Source organism: Pteropus vampyrus, unplaced genomic scaffold, assembly GCF_000151845.1.
Source record: "Pteropus vampyrus isolate Shadow unplaced genomic scaffold, Pvam_2.0 Scaffold150, whole genome shotgun sequence".
NCBI lineage: Eukaryota > Metazoa > Chordata > Mammalia > Chiroptera > Pteropodidae > Pteropus > Pteropus vampyrus.
In genome coordinates, this window is record NW_011888931.1 from 950,684 (window position 1) to 972,326 (window position 21,643).

The window sequence follows — 21,643 nt, forward strand, 5'->3', positions numbered from 1 at the left end:
TCGTCTTCTGTGCACATTTTCTCAAAGACATTTTAAATTCTAGCAATGGGAAAGTATTTTTTACCTGGTGGAATGCTAGAATTCTCTTTTCGTATGGTTTTCAGTAGCTGATACTGATTTTTTACTTTGGTCAAAATTTCTTATCAAAGAAACAATTTTGTGTTTATTGTTTTTTTTCTACTTGATCAGGCAAGATTGTTATGAACATGGTGCGGCACATATAAACCTTTAATTTTCTTTTTTAAGTTAGGTGAGGAAAAACCTAGAATTAGCACTTTATATAAGTTTAGAAATGTAGTTTATTTATGAAAGGAATATATCTTTAAATGGAGGGCTTTTCTTCCTTCCTGATGTTCCAGGATTTCTTTTATCATTTCATTTCTGTTTACACATGCTTTGTTCCTGATTGCACAGAAAATATTTTTTGCATTTTATCATTAAGTATGATGTCTGTGATAAACTTTACATAGACACATTTTATTAGATAAATGAGGTATCCTTTTATTTCTGGTTTGCTAGCTTTGATGTTATCATACGTACTAAATTTTACTAAACATTTTTTGTGTCTACTGAGAATGAATATTTGATTGTTCTCTTTAAGTTTGTTAAAGTGGTATTTTTTAAATTGGTTTAGATGTTATTCTGACTTTGCATTCCACACATGTACATACATTATAATGTAGAGCTAATGTTTTTCGTTGGGGATTTTTGTACCTGTGTTCTGAATGAGTCTATAATTTTCTTTTCTTATGCTTTCTGGTTTGGTATCAAGATTATGGCAGCCTCGTTTAAAAAGTTGGGGAATCTTCCCTCTTATATTAGTCTTTGGAAGAGCTGTCTAAAATTGGAATTATTAGCTCCTTGAATATGTAGAGAACGTACCAGTGGTGCCATCTGGGCAAGAATTTTCTTTGTAGGAAAGAAAAAATACATACATACACAAACATATATAAATTATACAGAAAAATATATTGTTTTCTCTTTTGGTGTACAGTTCTATGAATTTTAATCACATCCTACAAACTTTTAAATGTAATATTTTTATCATTCAGTTCAAAATATGTCTTCATTTTCACTATGGTTTCTTTATTGACATGAGAAATTAATTTTAGCTGTACATGCTTTTTGGGTTAGTATTTTCATGGGAAATATTATGTGTTTATCTTTACTATATATTTGTCACTTTCTCTGCTCTTTTTACATCTCAGACCTTCTATCAAAGATTTCTTTCCTCATGCCTAAATTACATTTTTTAGTAAGGGTCTAATGATAACACATTTTCTGTTTCCATTGCCTGAAACCTGTCTGAAATAACTGCCTTATTGCATCTCCTTTCTTAAAAGATATTTTTTGCTAAGTATAGAATTCTGTATTGGCAGACATCATTTTACTATGTCTGGTTTCCATTGTTGTTCCTGAGAATTTAGCTGTCAGTCTAATTGCTACTCTCTCAAACATAATCTGACTTTTTTTAGATTTAAGAGTTTTCTATTTTTGTCTTGAATGTTCTGCAATTTCACCATAAAGTGCCTGGGGGTAGATTTATTTATCCTTCTTGAGATTTGTTGGGCTTCTTGATTTGTGGCCTGGTATCCATCGATTCTGAAAAAATTCTCGGCCATTATCTCATATTGCTGCTTCCCTATTCTCTCTTCTCCTAGAATTAAGACATATATTGGACCCTCTATCCCTCATGTCTCTTATGCTGTTCTACTTATTTTTCTATCTCTATCTCTCTGAGTGGCATTTAACATAATTTTCCCTTATATCTCAATTCATTAATTCTTTCTTTGATTCTGTTTACTTTGCTATTAAATCTATCCTTTGAATTTGAATTACTATTATTTTATTTTTTCATTTTTAGAAGTTCCATTTGTTTCTTCTTAAAATGTGTTGCTTATATTTTATTCTATCAGAGCAGATCATTTCAAGTTTGTCCAGTTTTTCCTTAAACATGACAGTCATTTTATAATCTGTATCAGATAACTCTAATAATTAAAAGTCTTCTTCTTCCTTTTGTTTCTGGCAATTCTCACCTGTGTTGCTGTCTTCTAGCTAAGTTATTTGAGAGACTTCTATAGCCATAAGAAGAGATGAAATACTGCCATTTGCGACAACATGGATGGACCTTGAGATAATCATGCTAAGCGAAATACGCCAGACAGAAAAAGTTGAAAATCACATGATATCACTTATATGTGGGATATAAACCTACAAGCAACAAAGGAACAGAACAAACAGAGACTCATGGACATGGACTAGTGGTTACCAGAGGGTAGGGGGGAGGTAGATGGGAAAAAATGAAATAATTTCTTTAATTAAAAATAATTAATTAATTTTAAAAAATTACACTGTTAGGTGGCTCAAGGCTTTGTTTCTTCACAGAGGCTTGAAAACCACATTTTTCATTACCTTGGTTAGGCAAATGCCCTTAAAGCCAAAGTCTCCTTTGCTTACCTCTGTGGGTTCCCTCTTCACTTGGACTTCGATCTGTTGTCTTACTACCTACTGAGCGCTTTAAAACTTTCAAGAAGACTTATTTATTTATTTATTTACTTACTTACTTATTTTATAAATCTAACATAATTACTTATTTTCAGTGAGAGTCAAAACAATCTATCCCAACATATTTTCAGAAACAGAACCTCTTCCTTGATTTTTAATCTTCTTTTTTACCTCCATCTATCCCATTCTCCTAATCTCCTTCTTTTCCAGACAAGTAATCTCCTTCTCGCTTCCATATTAAGACTGGATCAACTACACTGATGGATCAATTTAATACACAGATAGGAAACACCATAAGAAATCCTTGCTCCCAAAAGTTTTGAGCTCAGTATTAAAGTTTAACAGGGTAACAGCTCTGCCATTAACCAGTTGTGATAATAAATAAGCAGAATTAACTTCTCTGGATTCTATTTTCCAGAAGTCTGAGAGTTACAGCAGTCCTTCCTCCTCAGTTACCTTCCACATAAAATCAACCAAATCTGTATGTTCCACCTCCTACATTGCTGTCAAATCTCTCTCTTTTATTGCAATACCAAGGGCTACTTTAGTTCTAAAACCCTTAACACTGCCTGAATTATTACAGCCTCTTGCCTCTAGACTCCCCCCACTAAATCATTTTCCATATTGCTACCAGACTTATTTCTAAAGTATGTATCAATGATGTTATTCTCATAGCTTCCAGGAGTAAATTCAACTTCCCAGACATAGCCCGCCATGCCCTTTCAATTCTTTCCCTTTACTTCTCTGATCTCATTGTGTCTTCTGTTTGAAGCACCTTCTATTCCCTGTCCTTTACCTAATTAACCTCTACTGATGCTTTACAACTAAAGACCAGCACTATTTCACTTAGAAACTCTTCTAGGACTTCTCCTTTCTTAGATGTAGATGTCAAATATATACATATATTTATATGTCTGGGAGAGAGGGAGGGATTGAGGAACGGAGGGAAGCAAGTTGGCTTATGAACACTAAAAATACTCCAATGATTTATCTGTTTGGGATTTTTGCACATTAAATCACTGTAATTTTACTGTACCAAAATATAATTTGTTGGTTTCTAAGTAGATTCTTCATTTGAGGTCATAATATGAAATTAAAGATAGGTCCAATTTTATCAACAGTATATGGAAAGCCTGATTCTTTAAAAAAAACACTAGAATTCAATTCAGCATCTATGCATTGTACATATGGTCAAAATAACTTTATTATTCTACTTCATAATCTACTTTTTGGTAAACAGAAGGTTACCTTCTATTGATTAACAGACAAATAAATTTACAAGTTCATTTAAAAAATTTCATTCAATTTATCTTTATAGTTAATACATTTTTTTACAAAAATAATCAAGAGAATAGAATATTATTAAAAAAATTAAACTTGCCATCCTCCCAGCAGCTCTTGGCATTCCCTTCCCTTTCGCTGCTCCCTGGTAACGCTGTTTGGTCTGCTGGCAGGTCGTCTTCTGGCACACCGCCTTCACAGTCTGCTGCATCTGTAATACTTTCTTCTTCCACAATATGGAGTTTGTCTTCATCATCTGAATCAGAATTTGTTTCTACCACAGTATTATAATTTGTAACTGTAATACAAATAAGAAACAAATAATCAAAACCAATGAGTAAAAATCAGTTTTTATATTTCATTGAAAATAAATTTTTAAAAGTACTTAAAACAGATTGTGATTCAGTAATATTGCTTTTAGTAGCTACACTTATTAAATATTATATGTACAAGTGTTTTATAAATAGTAACTCATTTAATTCTTACATCAACCTATAAAACAGAGTATCTATCTTCTATTTACTACTTATATCCCTGTTTTACAGAAGAGGAAACCAAGACACAGGGAAGGTAAGTAACTTGTTGAAGATCATACAATGAGGAAACAGCAGGGCCAGGATTTGAACCCTAGCAGTCTGATTCCATATTCTGTGCTCTTATACACTGCATTAAACATCTTTTCCAATCACAAAGAGCTTATTCTGTGTGATACTGCTTATGTATAATTATGCTTCAAATCTTTAAAGCATTAAATTTTAAGAAAATAGTTTATCTTTCTTAATAAGATAGCAATATATCTATCATTAAATTTATCATAAAAAAGTATTTTCAAGTTGTCAATTAAACCCATGTATTTCATATTAATTCTGACTTTAGAATCAACCAATTTATCCAAGTTTCTACATAATTAAGGCATGATTTAAGTAATGTTTATATGTAAGTCTGTCTTTCTGAAGAAAATAATTGACATTCTGAAGTTTTCAAATGGGCACCCTTTCCATAATTTTAATAAATTTCAATAAAATTTAATATCAGCATTTTAAAGGTATATAATTATTCTGGATGACTACACCTCATAGAACCATGAGTAACAGTTGAGAAAAAAAATTCTCTAAAAATGATATAATATAACCAATACTTTTCCTTCAGAGTTCTTGTAATAATCACTCCAAAAGATACTTTATTTAGTACTTGACTGGGTATGGTCACTAGAATACCTCTTTACAACTGTTTGCAGGGTGATTCTTACTTGCTAAGGTAAGACTAAGAGGAAGGGGGGAAAAAGGAAGCTTTGCTTTGTTTAAATAACTAAGCAATGATTACTTCCAGTTATTTTTTCCATTTCTTCCTTGAATTTTTCAACCATCCTTGAAAGAAGTTAATCACCTAAATGTTTAAATGATATGCATATACATTCCCCTTCCCATATAAATACACACACCCAGCCCTAAGAACATGAAAGAAGAAATACAATCAAAGGTACAGATGTATATGTCAAGGTGAATACAAATAACCAAGAATCTCCAAAATTGTTCTTACAAATGGTGGAAAGACCCCCTCTATCTAAAGAGTACTAGAGTCACCCTTTTGCTCACATTAGAAATTCTTCAATATCTCATGTTATAAGAAAAATATAGTCTTGTGTCATTAATATTTAGTGTGTGAATACATCATATCAGATATTTTCCCAAGAGCAAATCATTTTCTAATTTTATTATAAAAGTAATAAATGTTCAGACCATACAAAACATGTAAAATTAGTAAAAGCCCCTCTCCTCTGAGTTTATCTTTCCTCAACTATCTCTTTAAAGGTAGCAATAACAGCAAATTTTACTAATTAATTTATGCACTAGGTAGCATTATACTAATCATTTTACATATCTTATCCTATTTCATTATAACACGGACCTCACCTTATATACATATGTATCTTATATTTAATATAAATCCTATATGTAAATATAAGTAGGCCTAAATACACACATATGGGAACACATTATACTGCTTTGCCACTTAGTTTTTTGCCACTTAAAAACATATCTTGGAAAATTTTCTATGTGAGTATATGTAGAGCTTAATAACTTTTCTCTTATGGCTACACATCTTTCATTGTACAGATATAATTTAACCAATCACCTACTGATACAATTTGGTTTCTTTTTAGTGTTTAAGCATTAACAATGTTACAGTAAATTTTCTTATAATCTTTGGCCATTTTGTAAATACATTTATCAGCTACATTAGCAGGGGAGATGCTAAGTCAAAGGAAAAACCTACTAAGTAGGTATGTCTGGAAACATGTATGCCAGCCACACTATGAGCAGAGTCAATTGTAAAATTGTGTGTATGGGTAAAGGAATTCTCAAAGGATGGTCCACAGCTGGAACAAAGGTTTCCTGATGAGCCTTTAACTGAGAGTAAGATGCAAAATGTGTGCATGTGTGTATGTACATACATATTTTTTTCTGAATGAAGACTCTTACTGGCAAATAATGCACAATGCTATTAACCGGCATTTTTATGTTCAAGGGCCCCTTATTAGTAACCTACTAGATGACTTACTAAAAGCATTTAAAGTTGGTATGGTGCATAGTCACTTATAAGCTACATGCTAAAATTAGAACACATCTAGTGATTACTGAGAATTACTCAATTCTTTAGTCCACTAGATCTGGCCACTAAACTGGCTCATTGTAAAGCTCTCATTATGCTTAAGCATGCATAGAGAGCTGAAATTCCTACTATTTGGTGAAGGGAGGTTTTATTGCTTCTTCAGTATCTTGAGTTGAGTTGCCCCATGGTTTTATATTGGTGCTCTTCTTGCCTTTTAATGATATAATACTGTAATTTAGCTTTATCATTATCAATTTTGTCAACTGTAGGTTCTTTGACCCTAGATTGTATATTTAACACATGTACATCTGGAGTATTTGGAGCTTGACTCCATAGTCCATATTCTTTAACTGCTGTGTATATAGCTTCCCAGCTGAAAATTGTTGCACTAATGATAAATATTCCTAAACTTGCATTTTGTGTCTAGCCTATCCTGGGGCTCTGGAATTCAATAGTTAACAATTTGCTACTGAAAACATTTTCAAATGACTAAAGAATTTAACCATTAGAATCTCATAATAATAAAACAAACTATACCATGGGGTAACATCATCATTATAGTTAATGAAACTTTAAAAGACTTTCATGTAGCATATTACTTTTGCAGTTGATTGCACACAGCACCATATCAACAGCACAAATTAAACTCCCATGTAAACATCTGTTTGTTAAATAATATACGATTATAACAAAAGAGTTAGATGAATAGGGTTCAAAAAAGAGTAATACAGTCTCAACTGCAGTCATTAAGATAAAAGTAAGATCGTTTAAATGCTTTATAAACAGGGAACCCCACGACACACAGTTTACTGTAGCTCGGAATGGCAAATTAAGCCTGCATAAGGGAAGAGACTGAGGGAGGGAGCAAAGCAGGAGGGGACAGATTTAACTCTCAGGTCTTCCATTCCTGTCAAGTGACAACTGTGGCACGTGTTGATTAAAGCTGCAGGCTAAGGCCATCTTTCAACATATTTTCAGGTGCACAAAGGCTTTTTTTCTTTCCAGAGGAGGAAGTTCTGCTTACATCATGTCATTAATACATGCTTAACTATGTTTCACTCATTCCTACCAAACTCCCAAACACACACTTGTCTGCATGGCAGAAAAGAATGATAAAATCTCTTTTAGGAAAAGACATAAGACTGATCCTTAAAAATTAACAGACTATTTCTAACTAATTGTTCCATATAAGTCAGATTAACCTACTGTCATAATTTAAGAAACACTTAGAAAACAAGTACACTTTGAGTCACGTTCTCCAGAATAACAGATTATAGTTCGATTAAATAGAATATTTTGTGTATTTTCGCACCATGCTGAGAATTAACACAATTTAGGCACAAATGTTCTGAAGTATAAAGATAGAGGTGGAGGTACTATACAAGTATTTCCATTATTCTTTAACATCAGCTGGGACAAAAATAATATCACAATATATTTTTCTTATCTTAAACACAGTGCCTGGCAAACTGTCTTCCACATAGTAGGTACAGAATTATTTGCTGAACTGAATTGAATGTGGGGCCACACTTTTTCTTTTCCTAGTGAAGAAATAAGTCAGTATACTTAAGTGTTACTGATAATTCAGGAAAATAAAGTGTTAACTAGATAAACTTGTAAATTAGCACACGAAATGGAAAGAAGTCATTTGACAATTAATAGGGTTAGAGAAAACTTCTACAAATAATGTTACTCCAGGAAAGAGGAGTGTATATTGTCCACAAATAGTACACTCAGTATCCACTATAAATATTTGTTAATCTGGCTTTTGACCTAATTTATATACAATATTAACTTACTATCTATATGTATTTTACTATATAATAAAGATTATGATGTAATAATATGCATATTTAATGTAACATGTAATGTAATAATATACAATGTACATATTATCAAGTTTTAACTTAAGTCCTTTAAAAATAGGCATCATAATGATTTTTAGAGTGCTCTGAGCATTATGTACATGTTAAGTTTTAATGACTACTAACAGTAGCAAATTTTGGAGGAAGTTTTTAAATCCCTCTCTAGGTAAAATCTTTTTCCTTTGGGGTGACATTGGTTCATAAAATTATACAGGTTTCAAGTATACAATTCAATAAATAATACGTCATATATATTTGCATTGTGTGTTTACCACCCAAAGTTAAATTTCCTTCTGTTACCATATATTTTACCCCCTTTATCCTTATCTTTCTTAATCTAGAGTGTCTATTAAATTGAACAATAATCATAGCCTCTTTTTACATTTTTGAAATACTCTTAACTTACTCTGTAAAAGGGTTGGTGGTTTTTAATGCCTTCAGATACAAGCTATTAATAGAATGAAAACTGATAGGCAAATGCAGGGAAGATGGTTGCCATCATGCAGATTCTTAGTTCTTATTTTCTCCCCTCTCTCATTATACAAAAATTACTAAGTAGTCATGAGATTTGTCTCTGGTATTCTCTCAGTTCTTGTTCTGGCCATTCCCCCATTCTCCACAGGTCTTCTGTCTCTATGCCTCTAACAAGAGCCATCCCAAATTACATTCCACTTTCCCTGCCTTATCAAAACTCTCACTTGCTCCATGAATTAATTTCAGCTAGTGCTAGTATAACTCACTAAGAGATAGATGAAACGGTTAAACAGTTAAAAGTTTTCAGCAGATTAAATTCAGTCCTAGAAACAGGTGGTTCTTTCATGTGTGTGAGGAAAGTATCTGGACTGAGATAATTCACATTAAATTATCAATAACTATTTCCTTCATAGGTAAAATCTACATTTTAAAAAGATGCTTTTTAATTTATATTCCTTGTTACTTACAGAATACAGGCAGTAAGACAATACTCAAGTAAAGTGTGAAGATGAGATTAAAAACACAAATGCAGAAGTTGAGTCAAAGTAGAGAAGTCAATTATTAATTAATCAATCTGACAGCCAGATCTTTAGAGAATCAATGAAACAGATAAAATTGCTAGCCCACTTAATCCTAGAAAAAAAATGAGAAGCACAAATATTTAATATTAAAATGCAAATAGAGAAAGATAACTACAAAAGAAATGAGAGACTTACTTTATATTTTGCACAAAATCTAAGCAGATAAATTTGAAAACCTGGATGAAATAACTTTCTAGGAAAATGATTATAAATGATTATGACTACATTTACTATATTATAGAAGAGATGACAAATGTAGAGACCACAGACTACATTTAGGAAGCTTTCAAACAGTTAACCACTCCAAAGTGCCAAATGTTTTCCCAGGTGAATTTCTTCAGATCTTCAAAGGACTGATAATTCTGTTGCTTTTTAAAGAGAGAGAGAATTGAAAAAACCTAATTTCTTTCTATGAAGCCAGCATAACAATAGTAAAGTAAAATCTGAGAAAAAGCACGCACATGCACACACACTCATAAATTCAGTCTCACTGGTGATCACTGATGTAAAAATCCTAAATAAAATATTAAATCTGGTAGTACATTAAAAGAATAAAGCAAGCACTATTCACCACTAGGAAAATATATGAGAGATCATTATATTAACATAGTAAAAGAAAACAACATGATTTCTAGAGACACTGAAAAGCTTTTGATAAAATTTGCTATTCCTAATACTTTTATAAAAAAAAGCTAAAGTCACTACAATGATAAATTATTATGTATCAGAGGCATTTATAAGACAGATGTCTACTGTTATCATTAGTTAACACTATTCCAAAGGAATGATCTAACTTTTAAAAAGAACAAAAGAAAAAGCACAAATATTGGAAAAGAGAAAGCAAAATTATTATTTGTAGGTGATCAGATGATGTTTCTGGAAATTCAAGAAAACTTACTAAAAATCTATTAGCAATTAGAAAGTGTGGTAACTAACTAATTATGAATTTAACAAAAAATAGCTTTCCAATAAACCAACATAAATTTTTTTATGTTTTTATACTAAAAACATAAAAAATTCTATTAGAATAACAACTCAAAAGTAACACATAAAGGCAAAAAAAGAAACATAGAAAATCTATATAAAGAAAAATCTAGCATTTAAGGTCATAAAAGATTTGAATAAACGAAGACATACACCTTCTCTTAAGATAGAATTATTTCATATTGTAAAGATATCAGTTCTAAATAAAATAATCTATAAATTCAATGCAATTCTGATCCAAATTCTAATATAAGACTTTAGATTCTAAATCTAATGATTTACACTAAATGATTCTAATAAGGAGAGGTAAGGCTCTCTGGAGCCAGATTGCCTGGTTCAAATTACAGCTTCCCTACTTACTAGCCATATCACCTTGGGCATGTTACTTAATCTCATGCTCTCTCTCCTCATCTCTAAGATGGGGATAACAATAGTATGTCCCTAATAGGGTTATCATAATGATAATACTTCTATACGCAAAAAACTTAATACAGTACTGTTATAAGTGCTCAATACATACTGTTAGTATTATTTTCTGGGAAAACAAATGCAAAAATATTCAAGAAAACTCAGAAAAATAATGGTCATAGTAATGGTCATAATAGGAGAACATGGATTAGCCATAACAGATAGAAAATGTATTTCAAAACGATAGAAATGGGAACAGATTTACAGGCAGACAATCAAAGGACTTGAACAGAATCTAGAAGTAGAACCTGCATGGAAGTCTTGCTAATCAGATTCCTACCTTGCAACTTTAACCTAAATGAAATTTACATAAATCAAAGGTTTTAATTACAAAATAATAAAACCATAAAAGTAATTGAAGTCTTGAAATAAGGAAGGGTGTTATAAACATGCCATGATTATATATAGAAAATAATAAAGTTAAAGACAAATGACAAACTGTGAAAAATATTTGCAGTATATGTTAACAAAGGCTGATTCTTTATCATACAGAGAATTCTTAAATATCCATGAAAAAAGATAACCCACCCAGTAGAAATATGCAAAAAAGGCAACTCACATACAAAAAACATAAATGGCCAATAAACATGTAATGAGAAGCTCAACTTCACTAAAAAAAAACTGACTTTAATCCTTTATCATTATAATATCACCACCTTTTACATAGACTCTCAACTCTCTTGCCTTACTCTGACCTCAAAACCCCTATTCTGGCTAAACCCTATCCTGGTTAAACCTCACTTTTCCAAATTCTATACCTCAGTTCTCCTTTACTGCAAAGCTTCTTCAAACATTTGCCTACACTTCTCTCCCATTTGTTTCTTCCCATTCTCTCTTAAACCCATTTCAGTCACAAAACTGTTTTTGTCATGATTGTGAAGGACCTTTACATTGTTAAATCCAATGGCAATTGACAGTCCTCATCTTATTTGACTTACTAGCAGCATTTGACATAATCTACCAGTTTCACCTTTTCAAAATAATCTCTTGACTCTCTTGGTTTTCTTAACTCAATGACTGCTGCTTTTTTTTTTCTTCCCTCCATCTCTAGACCTCAATCTGTCTCATGGCTCTAAATACCATTTGATGACTCCTTGCTTTATATCTCAGCCCAAATTTCTCCTCTGAAGTCCACACCTGTATAACCAATTGCCTACCTGACACCTCCACTTGGATGTCTAACAGGCAAACTTGCCATATCCAAAATCCAACTCTGGATCCTCTCAGTCTTTTCCATTTTAGTAAATGGCAAGTCTATTCTTCTTGTTACACATACCAAAAATATCTTGGTGTCAGTTTTGACTCCTTTCCCCACCCTCTCATCCTCCACATCTAATCTAGAGAAAAATACCTTAAAATTTATTCAACATTTGACCACTTACGACTAACTCCCCACCACTACACCTCCCTGCTCTAAGCTACCATCATCTCTCACCCAGAATATTGTAACTGGCTCTGACCAAGTCTCCCTGCTTCCAAACTTTGGCTTCCTAGAGTCAGTTTTAAGAAATATTTTTTTTATTTCTCAATCTCAGAGGGCACTTTTTCCTTGACTGGTTTTGAGACTCACTATTTGTAGCTGAACTGGTTATGAAAAATAAGATAAAGGATGAGGATACAAAATTTATTCTAATTCCTTTCACTTGGATTTTTCAGATTCCTTTAAGCTAGAAATACAGTGTGTATTATTTAAAACTGCGGCCATGTGCTGGACACCAGAGTTCACAACGGGAAAGAAAAATATAGGAGAAGTGAAAAGAAACAGGTCATGAACCCCTAAGGACTGGCCCTCTCTTGTTTCCAGAAGGGCAACAGAATACAAAAACCCAAACGTGGCTTCATGGTACCTAACTAGGGGACCTGCTCTTTGGAAGCTTGCCTGAAGGCCAAATTTCAATACAGGGATAATCATTCTGAGTCCAGACATGGAAAAACAAGGATCATACTAATAAAATAGGAGTTTATTTCTTAATGAACATTAAACACAATTCATAAGTAACTAGAATTTAGTTTTACTGAGACTTTCTAAATGTTACATGTTACAAGCTTGTGAATTATCAAATTAGAATGAAAAATTTCGTTCCTTTGAACTAAGTGCTCCAGAAGGTAGGGGAATAAAGATATATATCTATAATCTCTGCTTCTTATGCAATATTTATAAAACATGAGTGATATAGATTAAATATTCTAGAGCGAACTGTGACAGTAAATAATTAAATGCTAAGTTATGCAGAAAGTAAATACTATAAGATTCCCTATCTCATTATATATAATCTCTATTTTATACATTGCTAATGCATCACAGAAAGAAAATTTGGAATACTTTGGTTTTTCAATTTGAAATATGTTGTTGAGAAGTTAAATGGATTTGAATAGCAGTACTAAAGAATTCTTAGTGTTTGTTTTACCCGATTTATCTAAGAAGCAGTTGGAATGGTAATGATCTTTGGACAGAATTTATTCAGAAAATAAATAATATCTAGTAAACTAGAAGGTCATCTGAAATCACCACACTTACATTTTCATGTAAATTTTATCTTAGAAAGTAAATGTTCTTAGTGATGAAAGAAGTGGACATTCTGGGGAAAACACACATAAATGGAAACTTTAATATCATATACAGAAACAAGCAGAAGAAGGAGTATTTCCAAAATATTTTAGAGAAATTATGACCTATTGAATGTCTACTGCTGATAAAAAGAAAAGTCAAACCAATCAGTGCCACTTACGTAGTTTTAGACCCTGCCCAACCATGTACAATGAAGTTCTTACTAAGTATTCAGTGTTTTATCTGTAGTTGTTTTTCAGTTATGAATTAGTTAATCTTTACAGGAGCCACATGAAGAATTACTGTTATTCTCATTTTATAGTTAAGGAAACTGAGACAGAGGGCTTACATAACTTTACAAAGGTAGACTAGTTAGTACTGTAGCCAGTATCCAACCAAAGCCATGTGGCTCTGGAGACCATACTCTGAATATACTGCCTTTCCAAAGCAAGCAGAATATTAGAACTACTGAGTAAAAAATCCTTAAACAAACAAACGAAATAGAGGTTCACAATGAATTATTAAACGCTTCATTTACAAGTACTTAATCAAATCTTTCTGAACTCAGAATCTAAGAAAATGAAGTTTAAAGTATCTTTATTGTTCATCTTTACAACAGAACCACAATGGAGGACACGGAACTACAAAACTTCAGTTCAGAGATTGTTTTACTCTCTTGATTTAAAATTCTGGTGGCTTTGCGTACCATGAATTTCAAACTCCAATGCATGGCCTTAATTACCTTTTTATTTTACCTTTTACCATTCTGCTCAATATATTCTATTCCCTGGACATCACTGTACTTTCATGCTTCCTCTGCCCTTTCTCTTCTGTTGCCAAATTCTGTTAGTTATACCTCTCCCATCTCCATGTCACCACTCTACTCAAACCATCATCTCCCCTCCTCTAGATAACTACAATATCTACCTCACTGGTCCCTTGTCTCCATTTACTACATAGTAGCCAGAATGATCTTTTTAAAACATAAAGCATATTCGCAGGTTCTGGAGATTAGGAAATGAACATATTTGGGAGGCCATTATTCTACCTATCATACTTCTCTACTAAAAAGTAAGCTCCATGAGAGCAAGGACATTGTCTTGTTAACTCCAGTAGTCTATGTTTCAAGCATCGCAGGGTCTGTTGAAGGACCTTGTGATCCTTGTTGAATTAATGAACAAATAAAATACGACTGCTTGGGTGATGCTCTTCTTGACTTTTCCTGACTCTTGGTCTAACCTTTGTGCTCCTATATAATTTTTTATGTATCTGCAAAGGTGCCCATATACCATGATTTTTTCATTATGTTTACATGCTTATTATTAGGTCTTTGGCCAAGTATGAAGTGTTCTAATAATATATCAATAAATAATTAAATGCTGTGAAAAATGTGTCGAATCAATGAATTTTAATGTGAAAAAGGACATTACAAGATTTCAAAAAGTTTATATTAATGATTTTGTGGTTGTTTTCATGGCTTCCTAATACAGTGTGAAGTATTCTTACAATGTGACAATAAAGGATTACCCTGCTGTAAAATGCATGTTAATGAACTTTAAATCTGAAAGGGTCTGAAGATAAGTTCCAGCCCCATATTTCACACTTGAGATGCAGAGAAGCTAAGTAATTTGTCTAGTTAGACAAGAAATTGTGAACATGGCACAAAATCCCATGGATTTTCTATAAAAATCTACTTCCTGAGGTTGCCATAGAGATTAAATTAATGCATTTAAAAGCACATAAACACAGTACCTAGCACCAAGTAAGTGCTCTATAAATAGCAGGGGCATAGATGCTTTTATTCTCATAATTATCATAAACATTGTATTTCCTATTTTCAACAATAAAAATAACATGCAAAGTAGGCACTCAATAAATACTTGTTAAATGGACGAATGATTAAAAGTAAAATACAAACAAACATAGTTAAACAATTTTTAACATGTTAAATGCTTTCCTGCTTATTTTTATTTTTATAGAACAAAAGCAGGTAAAAGAAAAAAGCAAAGCATACATATTACACTGATCTCTACTGTGAAGCATTCAACTTATTCTAGCTAACGGCAATGCCTCTCCTTTTTTATTATCTATACCAACAAGGTCAAAAGCACTTTTATAATAATACTAAAGTGTTATATTATTTGCATATTTCACTCTGTTGACATTTGCACTGTTGTAAAGGCAATGGTGGGTATAACTCTTGGTGCCTTACTTAGCACAATTCAAGACAGTGGTAACAAACTGTATCCTTTCATTCTTCACTGCCACTCATTTCAATTAAAAAAACTGCCAATTTCACTTAAGAATGCCCTGATGCAGTAAAAATCTTGACCCTTTAGTATAGTCTTTCTAATATTCTTTGTGACAAAATGGGATGTGCACATAAAACACTTCTGCTGGATATCAAAGCATGCAACTGTTTTGAGTTGCCAGCTGAACTAGCTGCTTTTTTCATGATATACAAGTTTTACTTGAAAGAACAAGTATGGTTTTTCAGACTTGGGTATTTTGCAGATATTTTTTAAACATAAACCAAGTAAGCCTTTCACTTCAAAGAAAACAAAAGACCAATTTGTTGCCAATGATAAAATTTGATCTTTCAGGTGTAAATCAGAACTTTGGAAAACATGTAAGTGCCACCATGAGTTTCATAGCTTCCCAATTTTAAAGACTTTTCTAGATATGGTAAAATTAAATGTGTCAATGTTTGGAAAATCTATACAACTCAGTGAACCAATATATTCCAATGACTAATGCATAATGTTACAAATTTATGAGTGGGTAAAAGATCCACTTGAAGTTCAAGATAGACCAATGAATTTTAATGTAACAGACTATGAAATTCATTATATGATTTCATATTCCACACTGCAACTAAACTTTAAGACCTGCTTCTTAATCAGTTTTGGTATAGTAATCAAAAAATACCTAATTATCTGAAAAGGCTAATTCCAACTACATACATATATGTGTGAGGCTAGTTTAACATACTTCAACTAAAAGAAATTAAAGATTGAATGCAGAGCAGATATGAGAATCCAGGTGCTTTATTATTATTAAGAATCAATTAGTAAATATTTTAAGAGATCCTGAGATAAAAAAATTTTGAGAATTGTACTATTTATAAGGTAGCTAATAAATCGCATATACCTATTCACATCTGTGTTAAAATTATAAAGTTCAGGTCCTCATTAATACTAGACATATTTGAAGAGCTCAATAACTACATGTGGCTAGTGGCTCTTAGACAGAATAGACATAGAACATTTCTACCATCATAGAAAGTTCTGGAGAGTGCTGGTCTAGAAGTTAATTAGTATTTTACTAAATGTCACTAGTATAATTTTTTCAGTACTTTATTATACTTGTTTTAAGTCTTTAAAAAGAACATATGCCTTTTGAGGGCAGGGACTAGAACACTGATATCTATACATATGCATACATGACATGATATTGTTATGTATATATGGTATGATACTGTATCCCATAAAATGCCTTACACATATACAATACTAAAAATAAAGATGCTGCAAATAAGATACCTGTTAAACTGAATATTTATTAAATCAATAAATATTTGTTGAAGGTTTTACATGACAGGCATCATGTGATTATGTTTATTTTTCATATTTCAATATATTTCTGTCCAAATTTACAAACACTGGGTCTCAACTTTTTATTTTTATGCATTTATAATAAGCTACTTTGTAAACAGTCAATTTTTTTTTAACTTAGCATTTCCATAATAAGGATTTAAAAATCTTTCTTTTTAATAGTTATTGGTTAAACTAAATCTTATCTGGTATTTTTACTGTAAACATCTTTGCTACAGACATTTTTGCTCCAAGCATTAATGCTGAAACATTATCACCACATAACTAATCGGTCATAAGTCAATTTTGCTGTAAAAAAAGATAAAATTATGACAAATAAGAGGGACATTAAAACGGACATAATGAAACATGAAAAAATGAGTAATAAACAAAACTAAAAAGACTTCGTTCAGATGTGTGTATATTCATGGCAATACTACACAAATAACTAATTTTATTTTGTGGACTGTACCTAAGCACTTGTCTTCATTCTGTAGGAGATGTGGATTCAATTCTGTACCTTCAAAGAAGGCCCTTGGCATCTCTTTCTCCTCCCAAGATAGTGTGTTTGAAAACCAACTCTTAGAGCAAATCATCGTCTGGAAGAAATGTTAACTATTTTAAGACCATCACCACCACCACATATACTTGTCACTGTGTAGACCATTATGAGGGCTAGTTAAAATTTAAATATCATGTAAAACTGTTAGTAGCTGAGAGAACTTCATCAATGGAGAAATGAAACCAAACTGAGAACTAGCTTAAAAACACTAAGTTTGTTGAAGCGAAGGCAGCTGATTCATCAATGGAGAAATGAAACCAAACCAAACCAAACCAAACCAAACCAAACCAAACCAAACCAAACCAAACGAAGCAAAAGAAAACAAACCCTGAACTGTTAACCAGTTATTTTATTTTTTTTATGGCAAAATTATCTCTGCCCAGTTTCGTGGCAAAAATGTTTACAGCAAAAATGTATATGGCAAAGATGCTATAGCAAAAGTACCTAAAACCAAAATAAACAGGTCTTACAGTTCATAATCATGAACTTTCAAGTTTTCCACAGACTTCTGTGCATGTAGTTGAAGGCAATGTTCATAAAGTACCATTAAATCTATAAACAATTAAATGATTTGTTTTGAATGAATTAGTATCACCTGGGGTTTACAGAACAATTTTATTCTCATACAGCTTTGTAAGATTCCTAACTTTCTGAAATTTCAGCACCTGTTATTTTGATTTGACAATTCTACTAAAAGTAGTGAATGGAATTTATAAAAGCTTGTTAAAATTAACTTATAAAATAAATTTTGTTTAATTACACATTAAGATTTTTACCTACCAAGATAACTGCAAAGTACTTTGGAATACCAAAAGCTAGGCACGGCCTGTAGTGCTCTACTTGCCTTCTATTATTCCTCATACGGCAGTTAGAGATTTATAACATAACGAATGCTGCTCATTTCCAGTTTACTTTAAGGCAATGCTTCCTGGCATGCAAGACCACATTTATAGAAAGAAGAATAATAGGAGAGATATATGGGCTTCTGGCCAGGGACTTTTCTGGTCAACAACTAAGATACGTAACCTGGAACTAGGTGAGAGATTAGCTACTTGTAGATATATAAAAGCCCTCTCCCAATTTAGGACTATGCATCATCCACTAAAGATTCTTTTTGGAAAAAGAAAGTATTTCTTCTTAAATCTGCTTTTTGGGTGAGAGAAGCAAAACCATAAAACTAATATACTATTTATACAGTATGAAGTAAGTACTGATTTGAGTCTAACGAAATCACCCGTACTCTATGCAAATGAATGTGTACCATAAGTTGAAACACAGGAACTTATTACTTCAATAAAAGTCAAATAAAAATAATTGCTATTCAAATGAAGCAATTTTTGTAGATTGTAAACTTTATATTATGCTAGCTTCTAAAGCCACTGTATTCAATTTTGTCTTGCTAGTTAATTCTAAACAATATTTCTGTTACTACAAAGGCTTATGATATAAATAAGAGCTAACATCTTCACAAAATTTTATTTTCCATATAAATTGTATGTGTGCCTATGTAGCAATTTATTTTCCAAGTAACATTAACCAGTAGCTAAGGGTAAATTTTATAGTACATCTGCAGTGGTAGAAATTTTTTAAAAATTAGATTTTAAGGGTCAAATTGGTTTGTTAAATTTTAACATGGCAAAATTAGGAAATTTAGATAAAAGTCATATGGCTATTTAAATAATAAACTGGAAAAAAGATAAGTTTTAGTAAGTTCAAGTAACATTTGTAAATAGTAGCCATCTAAGGTACTATATTAAAAGGTAGTATTTGGCTTGCTTAATGGCGGTTTATTAACAGAAGCCATAAAGGTATAATCTAACAGTGTAACAGAAGCTTTGGAGTTAGTCTGATATGAGTACAAATAATGGGTCAAACACTCAATGGCTGGTTGCTCTTACCCAAGGCTAAGTTTTCTTTTAAGGACTGAATCAGGCAATTTAGGTAAATTGCTTAGCACAGCAAACAATACACGGTAAGCGATTAACACATGACCCTACGTCCCACACACACAGTGAGTTTCCCCAAGACACAAATATATTTACAAGTATTTCACCTTGATTCATTCCAGTTATCCATAGTAAGAAATTTTAAATAACGTATTTCAATACCATTTTTTAAGTTTAAATAAGAAAATTATTCCAAACATGCAGTTGTATACTAAGAGCATCAAAAACAGAACCTCAGAATCCTATCAGACTCCTCCCCTCACGCACGAATTCTATGTATCGTACTCCTGACATATTCATTCATTTTTAAAACAAACAGTCTAAGCCCTTTATATCTTAGATGGGGGATGAAGAGAAAGAGTTTGAGATGGAGTTTGAGGGAGTGGTTGAGAGAGTTTGAATGAATGACAGAGAGAAAGAGACAGATGGACAGATGGACGGACAGACAGACAGATAGAGATATGAGATAGAAACAGATTGTCTTGATATAGTTTGAGACCTTGGATCAATTAATACCTGGAGCCATTACCTGTCATACTTTTCAGTTATATGAGCCAATAAAATCTATTCCATGCTCTCTATCCTCCAACCCCCATTTTGGCATGTCTACTGGTTGAGCTGAGTTTCTGAAACTTACAACTAAATAGTCTTTATTAATACTATAATTATGGGATATAGCAATTAAATAGAAAAGGTTTTATTTCCACCATATGCATTAAAATTCTTTAGTAATGATGAATTTAGCATTTATACTCAAAATATTGATTTCAGAGCTTGTGTCCTTGATCACAGTGCTTTGGCAAATGGCAGCACAGTTACAGTCATATACCACATAACAATGTTTTTTAGTCGACAGTGGACCACGTAGATGACAGTGGTCCCATAAGATTATAGTGAAGCTGAATTTCCTATAAGAAATAGAAGGATATGTGGTTCAGGAGGAATTTTTTTTTTCTCTGAAAGGAGCAATATCTGTGGCGCTTGGCAATACACCTCTCTTAGTCACAGCATCTCAATTTTGAGCACACAGATTACATCCCAGTTGGCCACTGAACTGTTTCAACACAGAGGAATCTATCGCTTTAGCACTACATATTTAGTGGGTACTACCGCCTTCCCAGATCTAGCCTGAGGGTCTTCAGAGTACACTACTGTAAATTCTTTTTTGAGGACCTAAGACCCTGTACAAGGACACAGGTCCACAGAAGCTACCTTAACAAGTATTAAGTGTCACTGCCACTTTAGTAAAAGCTTTCTGTGGTAGCATGAAACCAGGCTGTCCCTGTACTTCGGAAATATTTTCAGGTTGAGTCAATGAAATTAAAAATAAATTTCCAAAGTCAAAATACTGAGTCTTCAGTTTTATACCCTATTCATGTTAAACACTCTTTTTTTTTTCATGAATACCACTGAATTCCCTAATCTGACCACTGCTCCAACATGCAATAGCCAAAACCACATTGCCATGACAATCCTCTATGTTCCTTTACCTCTCTAACTTGATTTCTTCCCCCCACTCTGCCTGCTTTATTGAAACATAACAATTAGTTGCTCATATCTACATTGTGCAATTCAATGAGTTTTTTTTTTCAATTATAGCTGGCATACAATATAGTAGTTTCAGTTGTATAGCATAGTGATTAGAGATCTATATAACTCACAAAGTGGTCACCCCAACTCCACTAAATCTACAACCCTCTTCCCCTTTACGTATTTATTACATTATTAACTATTTTCCTTATATTACACTTTATATCTCCATGTCTATTTTGTAACTATCATTTTATACTTCTTAATCCCTTTGCCCTTTTTTCACCACCTCCTGAACCCCTCCTCCACCTAGTAGCTCTCAAAATATTCTCTATATCTATGAGTTTGTTTCTGTTGTTGTTTGTTTTGTTCTTTAGATTACACATGTATGTGAAATCATGTGATATTTGTCTTTTTCTATGTAACTTCATTCAGTGCAATAACCTATACATCCATCGAGGCAATGTCATTTTCCATTCCCTTCTTTTTGTCTCTTTGTGTGTCTTTTAATTTGAAGTGAGCCTTTTATATGCAACTTATGTAGGGGTCTTATTTTCTTATCCATTCAGCACCCTATATTTTGGTTGGAGCACTTAATTCTTTTCCATTTGAGGTACTTCTTGTTAGGAATGTAGTTTTATTACCATACTTTATTCATGTTTTTGAAACACATTTTTTCTTCTTAAAGAAGTC

General features: G+C 32.3%; 1 protein-coding gene across 2 annotated transcripts in view; it reads right to left on the reverse strand.

Moving 5' to 3' along the window:
• The window catches only part of ZEB1 (zinc finger E-box binding homeobox 1), a 170,019-nt gene that overhangs the window by 48,754 nt on the left and 99,622 nt on the right, over positions 1–21,643 (reverse strand). The window contains exon 1 of one of the 2 annotated variants that reach the window (XM_023536187.1): positions 3,887–4,084. The exons of the other annotated variant lie outside the window; for it this stretch is intronic. The gene's annotated coding sequence lies outside the window, so the exon portion shown is untranslated. Of the gene's footprint in view, positions 1–3,886; positions 4,085–21,643 lie in introns of those variants that run through there. 2 annotated transcript variants of the gene reach the window in all.